Raw genomic sequence first — 15,202 nt, 5'->3', positions numbered from 1 at the left:
TGTTTGCCTTCGCTGACTGACCTCCTGTGTACCGAACCTGATTAAGTAAAAGACTTACTTTATCTGAACTCTGTGTCAAGTTGTGCTTTTGAGTCCATACAATTGTCGTCACCCAGTCGTGATACAAAACACTGGCAAATCGACGGGTGCCCCTGAAGTTGATCAGAGGCTAATTTTGTCATTCAGAGTACATTACAAAAACAGAAGGAAAAAAATCTTACAAAAATGCACAAGGATAACAGGAATTATACATAAATGGAACTATAAATATACTTTTATATTAGCTGCCACATCAGTTAAAAAAGAAAAATCCAACTGACACCATGAAGCAAATGAGAAGCTGCAATTTGGGGCCACCAGATCCTAATCTGGATAACCCAAGGCCCCAAAAAGTGTCGTGCCAGCCCTGCTCTGACAGCATGTGAGGAGCCCAACAGGGGAGATGCTCTGTGCTGCGCTCAGATTTTATAACTGAACTATGAGCAGGACTCACACATTTACTTTCTCTGACTGTGTGGAAATCTCAATGTTTTTATATCACAGATAACGACGAAAGGCGATAAAATGCAAGTCTGAGGCTGTAGGTTAAACATACTCATGTAAAATGATAACAAAGTTAAGTGTGGCGTTAAAGTGAAAAATCTGATTCCACTGATAAAATCCTGAATCAGGTACAGGCCTGTCACATCATCCTGATTCAGTTATCTGCACAATTACTAAATATTGGTTTAATTTTATGGTTTCAATACGAGCATCTCCTGGACGGTAAGCATCAGCCGTCTTTCATCATCATCATGAGAGAATACAGAATCGATCAAGAGCTGATTATTCTTGACAGTGACTTAGTTAGTTTATTCACCAACAGTGTTGGCCAACTTTCAAAATGCAATATATTACATATTGCTAGTTACCTTCATTTTAAAGCAATATATAACGTTGCAATATTACTGTCTGTGTAGAATAATAAATTACTCATTACACTACTTTTTAGTTTCTTTCAACAAAATGCCCCAAAACCTAATAGCCTAGATCTTTTTAAATAAATGAATGGCTTTGGACACTGGGATGAGTTGGCAGACAAAGGATCAAAGTCTGATAAATAATGAGATATAAATAAACATGTTTAATTTCTGGTGGCGTAAGGTCATGGTCATGCACGGTTGGATGGATTCTTAAAGAAACAATAATAAACGCTTCACTTCGGTCGTAATGCAGATTGTAGCACTTTAAGTGACATAACTGTTGTAATACATTACTGAAATATTATTAGTAATATGTTATATGACTCTGTTACCGCGAAAAAAAGAAATATATTGTTGTAACACGTTGCTTTTGTAACACATTACCCCCAACACCAAGACCAAGTTTGGAGCTTCGATAGTTGAAATCTGTATTCTGCCCTTACTAGAATATGGACATGATTTTCTAGTTTAGCGGATAGCTAACAGATCCTCAAATAAACACTTTAGAGACAGTAGGCAGTTTGGGACGAGAGATCAAGAAATCATAAACTGGCTGTATAAACACAAATACACATCATTACATTACCATTAACTAAAGGAAACAGCTGACTAAGGATTAACGGAAATGCTAACTTAACATTAGAAATGCCATAGACAAGCTAACACAATTAGCATCACCATTAACATCAACTGTTTCACACAAACTAAAAGCCTTTCTACATAACTACCTCAGGTAAGTGTGATAAAGAGGTAAGTATGTAAATCAAAATCCCACATTACTTGCAGACATATTCTTCAGGGTGTGCAAAGAAAAGTAAGGGAGAAAGGAACAAACAGCAGCTGCACACTTTCTCAATGCAAACAATGGTCCACATGGCCAGACAGTGCTGCACAGTGAATGTCATTAAGGGGCAGCACACCTGATCTGTCAAATCTCCCCTTTAGAGGGCAGCACAATCTGTTTGTCAAGGATTGGCCTTTGTTGCAGCAGAAATGAGTACCATGCCAGGTTATATGTCTATCTGTCTAGGGAAAGATTTTGTCAGTGCAATAGCGCAGTCAAGTATGTTAGTAACATAGAAATGAAGATCAATTTGCAAGATGGGTGTAGTCCAAGCAAGGGTAGCGGAACTAGGGAGGTAGCAAGTAGGTGAGGGGCCATTGGCCCCCCACTTTATGATACAGGACCTGATTTGTTTTAAATAGCAGTAGGGGTGTGCAGAGCAGCCGATATTTGTATCTGTATTTGTATTTGTTGAGGGGGGAAAAGTATTTGTATTTGTATTTGTACTCGAGTAAAATTTAAAATAGGCGTAACATTTTTTTTTTTTTGAGTTACACTTCTAATTTCCGAGGCCGATACCGATACAAATATTTGGTGATTTAAAAATCCGATATTCTGATATATCGGTCGATATATCAGATTTCCGTAATTTCCTCACTGAAATAATATGATAATGCAGTTTAAAAATAAACTTGTTTGTTTAATTGTCACAACAGAACAGATGAACATCAAAATTACTAGCTAATTCCGTTTCACTCTCAGATTACACGTAACAGCAGCAAAACTGGACATGGTAGTCACAAATTTTGTAATGCTTATTTGAGTTAAGAGAACTGATGGGGATGTTCTTTTAATTGTTATTCAAGCAATGTATTTCTCGTGAAAGTTGCCATCTTACCATGAACACACTTCACCGATGATCTCAGTCATGGTTAACTGGTTTGCTCTGCCCGACTCTGGCTGGATCAGCTGGTTGTAGGCTTTGTGGCGTTCTAAACACGAGTGTTGCCAACAGGGACATTGTAGAGTGTCCTCTGGTGGACAAACTATGCAACGCCAACACTCATAACATGGTTGAAGGGTGTTTCGTCCGTTTTATTTTTTTTTTTAAATATTCATTTATTGGCCATTATAAATGCTGATACCGATGGAAAATGCCTAATATCGGCTGATAATATCGGCCAGCCGGTTTATCAGTCGGGTTCTAGTACGTAATGAGTTACTTTTAAAAGTAACGTTATCAAACAGTGATCACAAGATAGTCTCTAGTTTACGACCGCTTTTAACATCTTTTCTTCTGCAACAAAGGCCTATTCATAAGCAAGTATAAAATAAACTCAATTTACTTTTGTTTTCCTTGTTTTTACCTTGCAATTTTTCCCCTTTTTCCTTTTCTGTTGGTGTATCACTCTTATTCTTCTTTCTTGCCTTTCCCATCCCCAGAAAGTGAGTTCAAGCTTTCGTAGAACACAGAGATATTTTAAATATGTATTAATGATAATTACACTGCAGAACTCAACATCTAATGTCTAGTCAAAATGTCTCATTACATTTCATTGAAGACACAATCACCTCACCTAACCTTTACTTATTACAAGCATAAAACACCTTTTTTTTAAAGTTGTTTTTGTATGTATAGGTTTATGGCTGTATAAGGGAAAAGTAAGAATGTAGTTATTTGTATAGAATTGCAAAAATTGTGAGGACCTGAATGCAGAAATACACAGGAGGTTGGCAGAATTAGGGAAAAAAAACGAGCTTTAATAAACAGCTGAAATCCAAAAATCATATAATCCAAAAACCAAGAAGTACAAAATGCCAAAAATACAAAGTAGCAACACAAAAAAGCCAGGAGCAAAAACCAGAAAAACATACCATGGGGAGACACAGGGAGACACCTCCAACACAGGAACGGGCTCGGGCTGATTAACAAATAAGACACAGGTAAACACAGAAAAGGGCGGGAAACCATACAAAAGGAGGAACTGAAAAGCAACACACGACACATGATGGCAAAACTTCAAAATAAAACAGGAAATCACAGAAAGACAACTGAACCATGACAGTTGTGTCTCCATTTCAAGATTAAAACTGCATGTCAAATTGGATCTATAATATGATATGATGTGATTCCAAAATATCAGAAAATGTTCTCTGGGCATTTATCTGTGCCAAGACTTTATGTCTGCTTGAATATCTTCTATGTTAAATATGATGTAGCATCAGTTCTTAACATGTGCCAGTGTTCCATTACCATTTAAAGGCCATTAACTGGTGTGAAATGGTTGCACCATTTAAGGCAATTTCAAAAATAAATAAGTAATATTCATAAGTGTTTTGTCTGCATAATTTTGACATTATGGAGCCAGTTGGGCATCGGCAAGTCATGTTGCCTTTTGGAGCCAAGGTTTTCAGAGTGGCTGTCAGCTCAGACATGTTGACTCAGACGTGCTGAAGTCTTTTAGCACAATGAGGCTGATTGAGGGCCTGGTGTCGGAGCAGGGAGTTTAGTAAGACACCAAGCTTCCTCCCAGCTTAATTTCAAAGTGCTACTGTAGGAGGAGATTATAATGAGTGGGTTGTTGGGAGTGAGGGAGTAGGGTGTGAGATCAGGGTGCGGAACAACAGAGGCTGGTACAGAGCTCAGTAAACATACATATAGAGGACTGTTGCGATAAGACATAAAAGACGCCAGACATGTGGAAAACCCAGACACTAAATGAAAGACAAGGAAGGTGATAGCAGCAGCAGTAGCAGCAGCAGCAGTGGTTGTGGGGTGGGGGTGGGGTTTTTATGGTTACAAAAATATACTACGTCTCACTTTCCTTTGTTGCGAAGGAAAATGAAATCTGCAAGGTAAATAAAAAAGATGAAATGGTAGGAGCAACAGCGGCCTAGGAGGAGGAAGAGAGGGATCTAACAATTTATTTCTTCTGTCTGTTTCACACCGCTTAAGAACACGACTTACAAGCTGATATTATTAGCCAATCCTAACAATCTGTCTCCCATAAGCTGATTGTAGAGGGTGCAATCCCCTCACTCTGGTGATCAGGCAGCTGGGGCGCAGGTACATAATGTATCCTGGAATAATTATGGGATTTAGGGAGATGTTAGGCTTTGTAAGTGCTTTCATTGTGACAGTGTTGAGTGGTTGACACAGCGGTACTCCCATGGTACAATACCCCTGGGCCTGCTGTGGGTAGAGGGTGGGGGTGGGGGGATGAACTTCTACAGACATGTCCTTTAATCACTGCATTCCTGAAATAAAAGATAGCGTGTATATGCAGGCATTCTAAACACGGGTTAACCCGCCAAAAATGGCCAGTGAATGAGTTTGCCTTTCTGTTTTCTTTTTTTCTTGTGTGAGATGCCAAAAAACAGGGAACAGTAGAGGGCAGCACATCATATACCTCATCAGACTGCATCTAGAAAACATTAAACCTGTCTTTAAAAGTCTTAATCAATAGCATTCTGAATAAGACACATCATTGTATTTGAGCTGATGATGGAAGTAGCTCCTAAATGTGTGCTACAATTGTCAAACCCAGAGAAATCCACAAGTGAACTCGAGGTCACCTGTCGTAATAACTTCCGGAATAGAGTCAAAGAGTGAGGAAAGTATCTAGAAAGACCACTAATGAGACTAAAAGTAATGTGAATAAAACTTAAACATTACGTCATCCATGGCCATTTGTGGCTTGATTAAAAAACCATATTACTTCAGTGAACATTGCTGTAATCTAATACCTGAAAAGACATCGACTGCTCACCAAACTCAGCACTCACCAGACACTCCAGTCTTCTCTCTTCTTTTTCCCCTCTCTTCTCTGGAAATTAGGTTCATGAAGTAAACTACATTTCCCTCTAGCGCCAGTCAGCAGTCAACATTACAGAACATAGACACCTGACAATGGGGGTCACCTCCATGGATCGCTCCTGCCGTCAGGTTGGTAAATAGCATGGAAGATAAATCCAATTTTTAATCTCAAAAGTTAAAAAGTAATCGTTGAACTCTCCTCCCGATTCCTCCAGCAGATCTGGTACTACAACTGACTCTCTCCTTCAGAGCTGACCGCCACTGAGCAGCTTAGCAGAGGTATCCGGCCCTCCCCACACAACACTTGACAAACATCTTTTGTTTATTTTGATTGAGAGACCCGTAGCATCAGAAATGACATATTTTGCGTTTAAAGCTTTTTTGCCACCCACTTAGGCTCTGCCCTGTGCAGGGCATATTGCACTATCCTAAAAATAGTCTGTTGTGGTCAGGACTGGGTCATAGGCCCTCAGGCGGCAGTCCACACTGCTCCACTGTGGACTAATACAGTCTTGTTCACTAACACAACTGCACTGACTCTACTCAGAGGATTTTTACTGTCTTCAAGTGTAGCTGTCATTAGAGCCTGGAGAGTCATAGATTATCAAAGGGGTATTAGATCATGATTAGGCTTTATGTCATCAGTGCAATAGAAAAAGGACTTTGCCAGTGGATTACAGTCATTACATCAGCTGCTCCATGTCATCAACTGAATACGCATCAGATTTATATATGATCATAAATGTGAAGTACAGACAGCATATACAAGGGATCAGTGTTGGGCAAGTTACTTTCAAAATGCAATTTATTACACATTACTAGTTACCTTAATTTTAAAGTAATCTATTACATTACAATATTACTGTCTGCATAGAGTAATACATTACTTATTACAGTACTTTTTAGTTACATTCAAAAAAATGCCCAAATAATCTATATAGAACGATTAAATAGCCTAGATCGGAGGATTAGGCTTCATCATTAGGCCTACGAAATACGGCTCATTTCAATCACAGAGGGACTTAAAGGAATAGTTCACTCTAGAACGAAATTCAGTCATTATCGACTCACCCTCATGCTGATGAGAAGTCCGGTATAGTTTCTTATTCCTCAAAGCGCAGCTGGAGACCCGTGGGGGTACCCTCCTGCAGCAATAATCCATATAACTGGCATCAATTGTGCCCGAGACGAAAAGGTCCATAAAGTGGCGACATCCAGAGTTTACTCGAAACGACGTCATTTAGTAAATTTTTATAGCCTAAACAGTGACTATACTATATTTGCCTGGAGGCACGCTCCGCGTTCACGTGAGTCTCCCTCACAGCGGTTTGCACTACGGAAGCCGCGCCAGAATAGATCAACGAGACTCGCGATAGATACACACCGGTATTTACATCCTGCTGTAAGTTTCAAAGTTTCAAATCACTAGTGCAGCAGATCCCTCTTGTGTTTGTGTGTCGCTCGGTCGCTCGTAGGTGGATGTAAATACCGGTGTATATATCGCGAGTTCTGTTGATCTTGTCTGGCGCAGCTTCTGTAGTGCAAACCACTGTGTGGGAGACTCCTGTGCACGCGGGAGCGTGCCTCCAGCTAGATATAGCATAGTGACTGTTTAGGCTAGGAAAATTTACTAAATGACGTCGTTTTGAGTAAACTCTGGATGTCGCCACTTCAGGACACTTGGATTGCAGCGGACGAGCAGTATGGAGGAATATTACAACGTTTTTGTGTAGTTTTATGGACCTTTTCATCTCAGACGCCATTTACGCCCGTTATATGGATTTTTGCTGCAGGAGGGTACCCCCGCGGGTCTCCAGCTGCACTTTGAGGAATAAGAAACCGGACTTCTCATCAGCATGAGGGTGAGTCAATAATGACTGAATTTCGTTCTAGAGTGAACTATTCCTTTAACAAAGAACTTATAGGCTCGGCTATATTAAACAGCGTTACATTACTTTGTTACTGCTAAAAGTAATATATCACATGAACACGTTGCTTTTGTAATGCGTTACCCCCAACACTGCAAGGGATTGCTGACATCCTGTCTCCTGCCTCTGCCAGAACATGTGACTTCCATTACCTACAGTACACTGTTTCCTGTCCTACACTCTGAACAGTGTTGGCAGGGTCCTCTGCTCTCCAGCACATCACAGCTTTATGCATTTAACACTTTACCAGCTATGTCTCTGCTGTCTTTGCAGTTTGTTCCCTCCTCTGCGCCAACGCCGTGTAAAGTTCTCATTCACAGCTTTTTTCACTATAGCCCACGAGAGCATCCACACTAAGGACCCAGACACACCAAACTGACATCAAGAACTTGTGGTGACGTCACCTTAGATCACCTAAGACTACAGCAGATGGCCAACCAGCTCTTGTGTGCTATGGCTATGTGAGAGGAAATAACTCTCCATACAGTAGCAGTAGTCTGTATTCCTCATTCAAAAAGGGAAACCGGAAGACTCAGGACTGTGGTAAAGCAGTAACTTTTGACACTACTCTCGCTAATATAGCCACTAACTGAAAACACGTCTGATAAAAAGATACAAAAGGCATTGGTAAAGAGGCAGCGTCGAAAAATAGGCTCAAGGTGTTTTGATTTTCTTTTTTGTATACTTCGCAACTAGCGAATCAGAGCAATTTTTCTCACTGACGGGCTCTATCAATTCTATGGGACCAGAATGGTGACAGTAAACAATAGCATAGAAAATAAAATCTGCCATTGAAAACAAAACCTGAACTAAGAAAGGAAACATTGGCATTGAAACCTTTGTATTTGAAAAAGGGAGGGAGAGAGGGGGGAGGAGCAGTGGGAGAGACAGGAGAAGGGGGATACAGCAGCCACAGCAGTAATAACAGCTTTACTAATTGAGATATGAATATTAATAATACTTAAGGTAAAATAATAGTAGTAATAATAATCTGCATAATAATGATGATGATGATGATAGTTGAAGTCAGGCAGGACCACAGCAGGGCCAACCACCATCCATGGGAACCTGCGAAACGAGAGAGCACAGAGACTCCAGGGAAGAAGCCAAGTCAGTAACATGAATTAACGAGACATGAATGTGTACATATAGAGAGAAAGAGAGCCTATGTGCATCATAGGAAATCCCCCGGCAGTCCAGACCCATGGCAGCATAGCTAAGAGCCTGTGCAGGCCCTAACTATAAGCTTTATCAAAAAGGAAAGTTTTGAGCCTACTTCCATTCTACTTTTGGAGACTGTAGAAACCACAAGTAACCCTACATCCTGAGAGCGCAGCATTCGATTGGGGTAATAGGGTACTATTAGGTTTTTAAGATATGCCAGTGCCTGGCCATTAAGGGTTTTGTATGTGATGAGGAGGATTTTAAATTCTATTCTGGATTTTACAGGAAGCCAGTGCAGAGAGGCTAATATGGGAGAGATATGTTCTCTAATATGAGTTCTTGTCAGTACACGTGCAGCAGCATTCTGGATCAGTTGGAGAATCTTTAGAGACATATTGGGGCAACCTGATGAAAGAGAATTGCAGTAATCCAGATTTGAGGTAACAAAAGTGTGGACTAATTTCTCTGCATCTTTTTGTGACAGGATGATCCTGATTGCAATGTGCCACAGGTGGAAGAAGGCAGCCATTAAAATTTGCTGGGAGTTAAAGGACAAATCCAGATAATAGATAACTCCTTACTGTGGTGCCAGAGTAATGTCATCCAGAGTAGCTATATCATTAGATAATGTGTCTATAAGATGTTTAGGGCTGTTTAGAAGCAGAAAATTACAGGTCATGCAGGTCTTTATGTCCTTAATATGTGGTGAAGTTTAGCTGACTGAATTCTGTCATGTGGCTTAATGGATAAGTATAATTGTGTATCATCTGCATAAAAACGTGTTTTCTAGTGGTATTCCCTAAAGGAAGCATATATAAAGTGAATATCATTGGTCCGAGCACAGAACCTTGTGGAACCCTGTGACTAACTTTGGTATGCAGTGAGGGTTCATTGTTAACTTTTACGAACTGAGATCGATCTGATAAAAAAATAAATAGATAAGGATAAATAGGACTCAAAGCAGGTCAATGCAGTGCATTTAATACCAATAAGACTTGCACAGAGACAAGACCCTCGTCTGATGTGATTAAGTGATCATTTGCAACTTTAACCAATGCTGTTTCGGTGCTATGCTGTACTCTAAAACCTGATTGTAAATTCTCATACAGACTGTTTGTTATGTAGAAAGTCACACAGCTGATTGGCAACTGTTTTCTCAAGGATCTTAGAGAAAAAGGGAAGGTTAGATGTGGGTCTATAGTTGGCTAAAACCTCTGGATCAAGTGGCGGCTTTTTAAGAAGCGGTTTAATTACAGCTACTTTAAAGGACTGTGGTACATGTTCCGTTAATAGGGACAGATTGATCATGTTGAGTATAGAAGTGCTAAGTAAAGGTAAAACTTCTTCAAGCAATTTAGTTGGGATTGGATCTAACAGACACGTTGATGTTTTGGATGAAGAAATGATTTAAGTTGGCTGGTGAAGGTCAATGGTGGAAAATAATTCTAGATATATAATCTGGTTTCTGAGGTTTCTGTGTAAGAGGCTAAATTGGTACCATCTGAGGTCAGAAGGTGATGAATTTTGTCTCCAATAAGTAGAATTTTATCATTAAAGAAGCCCATAAAGTCCTGGCTACAGTGCTGAAAAGAAACTTGGGGTTGTTCTTATTTTCTTCTATCAGTGCTGAATAATAAGCTGCTCTGGCATTACTGAGAGCTTTCTTATAAGTCTGAAAGCTTTCTAGCCAGACTAGTCGAGCTTCTTCCAGATCGGTGGAACGGTATTTCCTCTCAAATTTTCACAATGTCTGCTTTAATATGTGAGTTTGGGGTTTGTACCATGTAGCTAATCTCTTGCTTTATTGTTCTCTTTTTTAGAGGGGCAATAGAGTCAAGTGTCATTCACAGAGAGCCTGCAACACTATCAACAAGATGATCAATCTGGGAGGGACTAAGATTAGCACAGGAGTCGACTCTTGTGTTGGGACATGATATTGAATGAAAAGCTGATGGAATAATTTCCTTAAATTTAGCTTCAGCACTGTCAGACAGAAGAAGCATCTGTAAAATGGTGGATGAATTCTTTTGAGTGTCACAACCTCCACGAAATGACTCGTTTCACATAATTTGAGCCATTCGGTCAAATAAAATTTGGAAAGTCTAGAAGAGCTGCACAATTAAATTATTTTGTCCCCATTCAAGTTAGCAGGGTGCTAAACTGGAAGTTTGCTGGCTCGGTTGGCGATCCAGGTATTTTCATACCCGGGAAGTCGAGCTTTTTTGATTTTCAAAACACCACGTAGCAGCTTTCATAGGAATGAACAGGGCTCCGCCTCCAAAACTGTGACCAGTTATAAAATGTCCTTAATAGACAGCATCCCAAATTCCTGCTTTATTTATGCACCACCACTGGATGTTGTCATCACTTCGCACAATGGAATTAAGCATGTTCATCCGGGTCTCATCAGGTAGCCCCTGACGTTAGCTATGTTAGCTTACATTAGTTGTTAGAACTTGTTTCAGCTGACCACCAGACCAGAAAAACATGAGTTAAAAATGAACTTTAACCCAGCCCCATTCTATGTGAAAGAACAGCAGCAGAGAGAAACTGATTAACTTACCTGCAGTTTGGAAGTTCATGGTGAACTTGTGGGAGTTGTGTGCTAGGTGTGTGCTCATGTCGGAACTGTCACCCCTGTAACTACAAAATTCAGCTGCAGGAGTTTCATCATTAGTATGCAGATATGCAAATCAGACTCTCCTTGCCCCTCCCATCAGGCGCCTAACCTGACTCTCGCCAGATGAATTTCGCTCCGCCCAGCTCCACTCACATCCATCTGGGATCGCTCCATAGGAGATGTGTTTCAGAAGGCTGGGCCTTATCAAAAATCCTTGCATATGATTGGATACGCCACTTGTCCGTCATCTTTATTGACGTGCTACTTCAACCACTCACATCGAAGCCAACCCGTGACGCTGATGAGAGCGACGCAGGGAAAATCAAAACAGAACAGCCGACATCTTGGATATAGCAGCAGTCAGTGCAATCAGCGCAATGTCGGTAAATGACGAATGTCGTCTGTGCAATCAAAATTTGCGGATAAAAGGCACCATTGTGCACAGCAAACTGATTTTTAACAAAGAACCCAACCAAAAAAGTATAGACGAACGACTTACAGAACTAGGTTTAACATTGTTACAAGTTCAGGTACGGTCATTTCGGATATGCATGCGGTGCTTTCGCTTGATCGGCAGACTCGAAGATACTCTGGCAACTTTTAGAGGATGGCAAAAAGCAGAAGAGGAACCGAGTTCTGAACAATCGACTTCATCAGAAACATCAGTGAGTGCAAAGGCGCCTGTCGCACATAAACTGGACAGGGAACCGACTCCGTCGAAATTGCGTCCCCAACCCCGAACACCTACTGCTCCCCCAGCTATTAAATTGTTGAGGCCAACAAAAGCCTTCAGAGCCGTTCTCTGATGTTCTTTCAACGAAAAAATAGTGGGTAGATTGGACAACACGGATGAAATAGCAGCGTCAATGTTGACGCTTGCATCCTCGATGCGAGCCGCCATTGTTGTCTGAATCAAAACAGTCTCACAGTCGCTTCTCTACTACGTCACATCTGTGAAACTCCCACCCTGCGTCCTGATTGGCTCGACCATAAAATCTGGTGCAGAAATCTCTCTCAATGGAAGCGATCCCAGATGGATGTGAGGGAAGCTGGGCGGAGCTAGGCGGAACGAAATTCATCTGGCGAGAGTCAGGTTATCAGGCGCCTCCTCTCCATGCCAAAACTGTGACGATAAGTTGACACTGAAAAAATACTGACATTACAAAAATCCTGTCACTGAAAAAAGGCCGACATGAAGGAAAAATCTTTACATTGTCATTGAAAAACACCCCCCAAAATATAAAAATGTCTAATAATGTCTTTGTTTTTCTATCAATGTAATTTTTTTCAGTGCCAATACAGCTTTTTCATATATAAATGTTTCAATGCCAATGTTTCCTTTGTTAATTTGTTTTCATTGACAGGCTCCAAAATGCTGATATGCACTTAACTGCACATTATAGATGATAATGGTTGTCTTAACGCAATGAGAAATAAAAATGCAAGGTTGAGACTCAAACTGGCAATCTTCTGCCTGACAGACAACCACTTAATCTATTCAACCACAGCAGCCCAATAACATATTTATTTCTTTAGCTTATGAAGTTTGCCCCATACGTCATGGTTTGGAGTATTGACAGCTATAACACACAATAGTACTTTTACATGAGCTTTACAACAGTAAGCACTATGGGCCGGATCTACTAAGATCCCAAATTGCTTGTACTAATCTGCATGCGCAATCTAGAAATTTGCTTGTGGGGTTGAACCGCGGTTTGCGGGCGATTTACTAAGAGTGATTGCGTTAATGACAACAGGTGCAAACGTGTTGGAGACACGCCTATTTAAATGAGGGTTTAGCGTGTTTCATGGTTTTCAGCATGGCGAGTTTGAGAGAGTGAAAGCGCAAAGTGAAATTGGACCCTTTGGAATTAGAAGTGTTGGTAGAGGAAGCGAATAAACATTTCAATGAGCTGTAGCAAAGGAATCTGACGGTCGCGCAAAGGAACGCCGTGTGGGAGAAAATCGGTGATGAAAGTTAATGCTGTTGGAAAAAACAGGCGAACAGTGGATGAAGTGAAAAGGAGATACCAAGACATCAGAAGAAGAACAAAAGAAAAATTGGCGTATAATAACATAAATATAATAATAATAGTAAACAAAGTATTGTGTGATGACTCCTTCTCGTAGCTGGCTCCAAATCCGCTCTGAGTTCCTCCAACAGCTCCAAAATGGCAAGGCTGGATAGGCGATATGTTCTAATGATAATTTCCTCATTCATCCCAAAAATGTTCACACAAGGGTGAAAAATGTGTTCTCGGCGTCTCCTTCTTGCAACAATAACGGCAGCGCAATTACGCATACAAACCGTTTGCACCTCCCTTTGAGACGTGTTAAATATAGACGCAGTTTCTATGAGCAAAATTGCTTTCCGGTTTGATAAATCACCTTGCGTGTGCTAAATTAATATATTTACATTTTCTCCACCCACAACACGCACAATTGCGTGTAAACGCCCCATGTTGCATATTCATTGCTGCAAACGTACTAACTGAATGCAGACGCGCTATTTTGCACCTTTGACAGACGCAACCCTTTTTGCGCACTGTTAGTTAATCAGTTTGTAAATTTTTTTGCGTGTGCAAACACACGTTTTAATACACGCAAACCTTTAGTAGATCCGACCCAATGTATTATTTTACAGTATTGTACAAAAGTGCTCCCATTATGATGTCTTGGAAGCTTCTTGTTAACAGATAATTCCATAATTTTGACATTTTATTGTGTCTTTGTGTAGACCACACCTTACCTGAAAGAAGATAGAAATACCCTCACATTAATCACTATCATCTCTCTTTCTACCTTCAAATAAACACATAATCAAAATAATTACACAGATTTGTATTTTGTGACATGGTGAGGTTGTAACCACATACTAGACAGTTGAAAGACAACCTAGACGTGTAGACCGGAGATCACTCAGGTTTCAAATCAATCAATGTTGAAATCCTGGTTTGTCCTCACTGGGTACTGTTTAATTTTAAAACATTGTAATTAGTTGGCAAATGTAGGTACATTTACATGCACACAATGTTGTCATTACTTAAATCTACTTAAGTTTCAAAAGTGATTTTCTGGCAATAAATGTGTTTAAGGCCCCACATTGGTCAATGTTTCTTCCTGTCCAATGGCCAACTTTCTTCCTCAAACAGATAATGGGGGTGTTGTTAATAGTCTTATGTAATCCATTACGACCAGGCCATAGCCAGAGTTTAGAAATTAGTTAGGTCAAGAAGTTTTTATTTATTTATGTATTTCTTATGGAGCTGTTGTCTGTTAATACCTGACTCTGTCGTCTTGTTCTTTAGTGGAAAAAAAGCCACAGTCAGGTTTCTCCTCATCTCTGTTCATTTAGTCTCTCCCGCACAGTTAGCTGTCTGCTTGAGAGCCGTCAGTTTAATGTGCAGAGACAGTGGGGGAAGAGTTGGGGCGGGTAGCCAGAAACGGTACTCAAGCATAAGTACTGTTATTTTCCAAAACAAGTATACTCAAGTAGAAGTGATTAAAATAGCTACTTAAAGTAGAGTACGAAAGTGGTTATTTAAAAAATACTGAGTCATGAGTAACTTCAGAAATAAAAAAGAAGAAAACACCAAGCACACTATTGTCTTTTATTTGATGTGAATCTGACTTATCTGATCATTTCAACCACAGATGGTCTTCTATAGGTAAGGGTAAGGAGGTGAACAGACCTCTGTATTTATTTGTGAGGAGATTGCAAATTCCACATTTCCTCATTACGTCAAATGCCACATATACATCAGGACAACATTCCCTGTTTGTATCTTTCAAGTGTGAACACAATATTAAACTCTGTTAGGTCAAAATAATATTGTTTGCTTGTTGTCTCCCATATTATATAGGTCCGGAATATAAATGAGCAAATTGTGTGTCTGAGCATAATAGACCATGTCTGTTACGCCAAAA

Source organism: Pagrus pagrus (assembly GCF_965226575.1).
Source record: "Pagrus pagrus genome assembly, chromosome: 11".
In the NCBI taxonomy this organism is placed as follows: Eukaryota; Metazoa; Chordata; class Actinopteri; order Spariformes; family Sparidae; genus Pagrus; species Pagrus pagrus.
The sequence above is the reverse complement of the archived record's forward strand: the minus strand, read 5'-3'. Positions refer to the sequence as shown.